Source organism: Artemia sp. Qi Xiang Cuo, chromosome 21 (assembly GCF_049724085.1).
Source record: "Artemia sp. Qi Xiang Cuo chromosome 21, ASM4972408v1, whole genome shotgun sequence".
NCBI classification, from domain to species: Eukaryota; Metazoa; Arthropoda; class Branchiopoda; order Anostraca; family Artemiidae; genus Artemia; species Artemia sp. Qi Xiang Cuo.
The window spans coordinates 17,110,089-17,116,839 of NC_142814.1; the positions used below are offsets into that span (position 1 = coordinate 17,110,089).

The following is a 6,751-nucleotide window of genomic DNA, read 5'->3' on the forward strand; positions in this document are numbered from 1 at the left end:
TGCAATTTTCTGCTGGAACCAGACATTTTTTCGTTTACCTCCTAAAGTGTGTATTTCTTTAACCGTTGTCTTAAATTTCCAAAGAAAATAAATCAATTTTTTTTATTATAGTTTTCAGTTCAGAATTGCTAGAGTCATTATACAAACTGCAAAAATATTCAAGATGTCTCAGCAATACGTGATTTTATGGGGTCAAACTTTAAAACAAACATATTGGTAAAATAATCGTGAGGATTATATGAGTTTTAATAAGCTAACTATTGAACATGTTGATTTGAAAGATAAAAGGATATTAATCAGAGTGGATTTTAATGTTCCTATAAAACATGGAGAAGTTATTGACAACCAAAGAATTGTAGCTAGTCTTAATACAATAAATTATGTGTTAGACAAAGGTGCGAAATCCATTGTGCTGATATCCCACTTAGGTCGCCCAAATGGACGGAGAGAAGATATGTATTCTTTGAAACCAGTTGCAAAAGAGCTTCAGAGACTTCTTGGAAGGAAAATCGTCTTCATCGATGACTGTGTTGGAGAGAGTGCTATGTCTCATTGCAGTAATCCTTCAAAAGGCTCTGTTATTTTACTGGAAAACCTCCGTTTTCATAAAGAAGAAGAGGGAGGTGGGATAGATTCTTCCGGAAACTACGTAAACTCCAATCCCAATGATGTGTTAAGATTTCGCAAGTTACTAAGAAGACTTGGAGATATTTATGTAAATGATGCTTTTGGGACTTCACACAGGCCACATAGTTCAATGATGGGAGATAAATTTGATATTCGGGTAGCTGGACATTTGCTTGCAAAAGAAATACAATATTTCTCACACGTTGTTATTGCACCAGAACGTCCCTTCCTTGCCATACTAGGAGGAGCTAAAATTAAAGATAAAATACCCCTAATTGAGTCTCATTGATAAAGTTGACTCAATAATAATTTGTGGAGGGATGGCATTCACATTCTTGAAAGTTATACTTAAAATGAAAATTGGAAGCTCTCTATTTGATAATGAAGGTGCAAAAATAGTGGAAAAGTTTATAGAAAAGGCTCGAGAAAAGAATGTTGCTCTGCACTTTCCAGTTGACTTTATAGTAGCCAATCAATTTTCAGACAATGCTGAGACTGAGTATAAGACAGTTGAGGAAGGGATACACAAAATTGGATGGGCTTAGACTGTGGCCGAAAGTCAGTTAAAAAGTTTCTTGGGCCCATCTCTAAAGTCAAAACGATAGTATGGAATGGCCCGATTGGCGTCTTTGAGTTTGAAAAATTTTCAAGCGGCACAAAAACAATTATAGATGCTCTGGTAGAAGCCACTGCTAGAGGTGCAAAAGTGATTATTGGGGGTGGAGATACGGCTGCTTCCGCTGCAAAATTTGGAGCAGTAAATAAAGTCAGCCATGTTTCCACTGGTGGTGGTGCTAGCATTGAACTCTTAGAGGGCAAAGTCTTACCTGGCTTAGTTTCCCTCAATGACATAAGTAGTAAAAGGGTGTGCAATTTTACGAGAACTCACGGCTTTTTCTTCTTTTAAATAGTAAGAGACGAAACTCAAACAATCAAGTAGCTAACTAAGTCCAATGTATGGAATGGTTTGTTATTTCAGTGATTTACTAACCTATACTATAGTTAAGTGGCCTATAGGCAAGTATACTATAGGCAAGAGGTCGTTCTTTATTATAATAATGACTCCTTTTTTAGGAACTCTGGGTTTTTACATTTCTTAACATTGGACGTGATCGTCTCTTACTAGGTTGCTAGCTACCGCTGCAACCCGGATAATATGCATATGGTTCTTAAATCATATTCTTTATGGTCCCATTTGGTCTAGTGGCTAGGATAGTTAACTTTCACTTAAGAGGACCGGGTTCGATTCCCGGTATGGGAAAATTTTTAACTCTATAATCTCCGAACATTCGAACCTTTTAATAATTTATAATGATGTATAATATAAATACTGTAATCTTCACTACAGTGAAGTTGCCTATGCAAGTTAGTATAGGGAAGAGTTCGATCTTTATTATAATCGGATAACTCATTTTAAAGGTAGAACTCTTTCTAATTGATTACAAACAGGAAAAAGCCTACGGCTTTTTCTTCTTTGATATAGTAAGAGACTAGCCTCAAACAATCAAGTAGCTAACTAAATCAAATGTATGCATTGGGTTTTTATTCCAATGACCGTCTTTTAGTGGAAAATTTTAATATATTGACCTTAAATATAATAACTGTACTAGCCTATACTATAGTTAAGTGGCCTATAAAATTTAGTATAGGCAAGATCGTTCTTTATTATAACTACCCATTATTCTGGTAGCAACTTTTTTCTTATATTTTTTTCGGTAATCTTCATCATTGTGATAACGCTCCTTGATCTTTTGTCTAGCCTGCTCAATTCTTGCTTCTCTGTAATCTTTATCATTATCATACAGTTCCTTGCTCTTTAGTCTAGCCTGCTCAATTGTTGCTTCTCTATAAAGTTTATCATTCTTATAACGCTCCTTGATCTTTTGTCTAGCCTGCTCAATTCTTGGTTCTCTGTAATCTTCATCATTATCATACCGTTCCTTGCTCTTTTGTCTAGCCTGCTCAATTGTTGCTTCTCTATAAAGTTTATCATTGTGATAACGCTCCTTGATCTTTTGTCTAGCCAGCTCAATTTTTACTTCTCGATACGCCTGGTCGGTTGAATACCTTTGCTTTTCTCTTTTCAAGATACTATCTCTGTTGTCTGTGTAGTACTGTTTTTTTAACTTGCGTGCAGCTTGCTTTGATCTAACCATTATGTAATTAACGAATGAGACCATTTACGTCTTTGTCGTTCTTAAGTAGTAATTATGACGTCACGGCGTAACGATTTTATTTCATGACGTCATGGCGCAATGATATTATTTCATGACGTCTTCAGAAACCACAACATAATATCGTGTTTTTCTATTCACGTCATAGCTCTAATATAAAACTATAACGACATTCATTATTTATCTAGTAAGGTTTCAGACAAGGTAGTTCTAATGATGTACTTTTGTTTTGATCTGACTCTATTTTAAGGAGTTTTGGGTTTTTATATTTCTTAGCACTGGACTGATCGTCTCTTTCTAGGTTGCTAGCTACTGCTGCAACCCAGATTCACATATATATTATTTATGAGAGGCAGCCTGGCCGAGTGGTCCAAGGCACTGGTGTTAGCCACCAGTCTCTTCGGAGGCGTGGGTTCAAATCTTACCGCTGGTATACGATTATGTTTGAAAGACTGCAGTGTGAAAAGACATCAAAAATGCAGTTTTTGGTGGAATATTTTATTCTCTTTTAGAAATAATTTATTTTAGTTACTATAGATTTTTAACCCAATTAATTTCCTTTAAAATGAGCCATTGAACAACTCTCTACGAAGTTCCAGTGCCAAGCTATATGTGGAAAAGAAAAAAAGAAAAAAAGAAAAAAAAAATATCCCGTTTAGGCAGAATGTTGTAGTAGCTGCCACTTTTCTTGATTTTCAATCCAATATATTTCCCTTGCTGTTCAAGCCAAGGGACTGAAAGTTTCCTATACAGGGTTTCGGACAAGGCGGTTCTAATGGTGTACTTTTGAATTTGATCTGACTCCTTTTTTAGGAACTATGGGGTTTTATATTTCTTAACATTGGACGTGATCGTCTCTTACTAGGTTGCTAGCTACCGCTGCAACCCGGATTGCTAGCTACCGCTGCAACCCGGATTTAGTGGAAAATTTTAATATATTGACCTTAAATATAATAACTGTACTAGCCTATACTATAGTTAAGTGGCCTATAAAATTTAGTATAGGCAAGAGGTCGTTCTTTATTATAACCATATGGTCTAGTGGCTAGGATAGTTTACTTTCACTTAACAGGCTCGGGTTCGATTCCCGGTGTGGGAATATTTTTAACTCTATAATCTTCGAACATTTGAACCTTTTATAATTTATAATGATGTATAATATAAATACTGTAATCTTAACTATAGTGAAGTTGCGTATGCAAGTTAGTATAGGGAAGACATCGATCTTTATTATAACTCTTACTAGGTTGCTAGCTACCGCTGCAACCCGGACTAGGTTGCTAGCTACCGCTGCAACCCGGATGTACTTTTTGTTTTGATCTGACTCCTTTGTTAGGAACTATGGGTTTTTATACTTCTTAACATTGGACGTGATCGTCTCTTACTAGGTTGCTAGCTATCGCTGCAACCCGGAAAAAAAACACATTGTGCCCACATCGTTCTTTACTCAGGCAGTGCTAGCGCGCTGCCTATGATAATAAACTGATTACACACAGGAAAAAGCCTACGGCTTTTTCTTCTTTTAAATAGTAAGAGACGAGTCTCAAATAATCAAGTAAATAGCTAATTCCAAAGGTATGCAATTTTTGTTATTCCAATGATCGTTTTTTATTGTAACTTGGTTTCAGCCATCTCTACAGCCATGATACTATTGGAAATTACATAATCCCTATTTATGTTTTAGTTAACATGGGCAAGGTGTCGTTCTTTATTGTAAAAAGCAAAACTAATTTTAGAATTTTCATGTATTTTTGTTGTTTAAATTAAAAAATTACTATTACTGATTAGGCATCATAAATATTTTTGCAGTTTACATAATAATTTTAGCGATTAAGCCAAAAAAGAAAATTTTGGTTCCAGGAGTTTCGGTTACTATTGAGACAAGTAGCTATTATTACTATAGAGTTCATTACATGGACTGTTTTATTGCTTCAAAATTCAAATATCTTTGAAAAGACTGCAGTATGAAAATACATCAAAAATGCAATTTTTTTGACAAAATTGATTCTACTTTAAAAAGTATTTTATTTTTAAATACAAAAGTGACTAGATGTTGCAATTTCCTTTAAAATGAGCTATTATACAGCTCTCTATGATTTTCCAGTGCCCAGCTAGCTGAGCAGAAAGAAAAAGCGGAAAGAAAAAAATATCCCGTTTGTGGAGAATAACGTGGTAAAAGTCAATTTTCTTGATTTTCAAGCCAATATATTTTCTTTGTTATTCAAGCCAAAGGGCGGTAAGTTTCCTTTATAGAGGATTCGGACAAGGCGGTTCTAATGGTGTACTTTTTGTTTTGATCTGACTCTGTTTTTAGGATTTGGGGGGTTTTATATTTCTTGACATTGGAGGTGATCGTCTCTTACTAGGTTGCTAGCTACCGCTGCAACCCGGATTGTTTTGGTCTGATTTCTTTTTTAGGAGCTATGGGTTTTTTACTGTAATGGTTTGTTCTTTACTAGGTTGCGGACACCTCTGCAGCCATGATACTGATGGAAATTACATAATCCCTATTTATGTTTCTGTTAACTTGGGCTAGGTGTCGTTCTTTATTGTAATTTATTTACATCCTAACTAAAATAATGGAGATAATATGAGTGAACCACAGAGTTCAGTTTCTTTTGGCTTGAGTTCGTATTTAACTGTATATACAAACAGGAAAAAGCCTACGGCTTTTTATTCTTTTAAATAGTAAGAGACTAAACTCAAACAATCATGTAGCTAACTATGTCCAATGTGTGGAATGGTTTGTTATTTCAGTGATCGTCTTTTAATGTAATAGTAAGAGACGAAACTCAAACAATCAAGTAGCTAAATCCAATGTATGGAATGGTTTGCTATTTCAGTGATCGTCTTTTAATGTAAAATCTTATAAAAACCAATGTATGGAATGGTTTGTTATTTCAGTGATCGTCTTTTAATGTACTTACTGTAACGTCAATATAATGAATAGTAAATTGTTCATTTTTGGCTTTGAAGACTCTTCGAGTAATGCGATATAATTCTTCAATCGTGTCACATTATATGACACATGCTTTTCCATTATCATTTTGCAATGGTGCTCCTCTGGGTCCGCATGAGTAAGAATCTGTAAAATAGTATTTTTCATCATAATGCATGAGACCCAGTCATTTAGAGTATGCAACTATTATTCCAGCATTATGTTCTCTAAATAATTTTTTTAAAGCAGCCAATAATGTAATTCCTAATTCTCCATTATTTATAGAATCCAATAAGCTTCCGCTGCACAACCAATTATCGTCATAATTTAGGGACAATACTGCGTCATACATTAGAAAATCGTCCTTGATAACATCTAAATTTTTCAATACCAGATAGCCACTAGGAGGAATCAGAAAAACTCTTGGATTTCTATTATTATTATTTTCACGTATGAGAGCATAAATAGTATCCCCTTCAATCATGTTTCTGTTCAGAATATTTTCATTCAATTGCCTTGAAGGTATAATAGCAGCTCGGACAATATTTGCGAGTACCATGGCAAAGCATTGGCTGCCTGCGTATCCAGATAGAAATATATTAGCTTCTGCTTGATTCCAGTCAGCATGTATAATTCTTGATACCTTTCTATTACTATCAAGAGTAACATATGCACTGTGATCAAGTTTCGCATTAATATTTAATTTTTTTTCTTTTGTTGACACCACCGGTCCAACACTAGTTATTCTTTTCTTATTTTTGGGATAAATTTCTATTAATAAGGGTTCTTCAACTGAAGGGCTTCTCATTCTTTTTCTGGGACCTCCAACAATGGAATTTTTTTTTCCTTGAGTCTGTTGTCCTTTAGAATTTACTTCATTTGTTATACATACTTCATCTGGTGTACCTCTGAGTTGCCTTTCTGGGAACTCAAACAATGGAAGATCTGTTCTATAAATTTTTCTCAAACGGTTGTACTCAATTAAAGCATCAACATCGCAATAAATCTTTGT

The 6,751-nt window shown here is 34.8% G+C and overlaps 1 pseudogene; it reads left to right on the plus strand.

Annotated features, from left to right (window-relative positions):
• Nucleotides 1–238: 238 nt before the first annotated feature.
• On the plus strand, nucleotides 239–1,534 carry LOC148939289 (phosphoglycerate kinase pseudogene; annotated as a pseudogene).
• The last annotated feature ends 5,217 nt before the right edge of the window (nucleotides 1,535–6,751 follow it).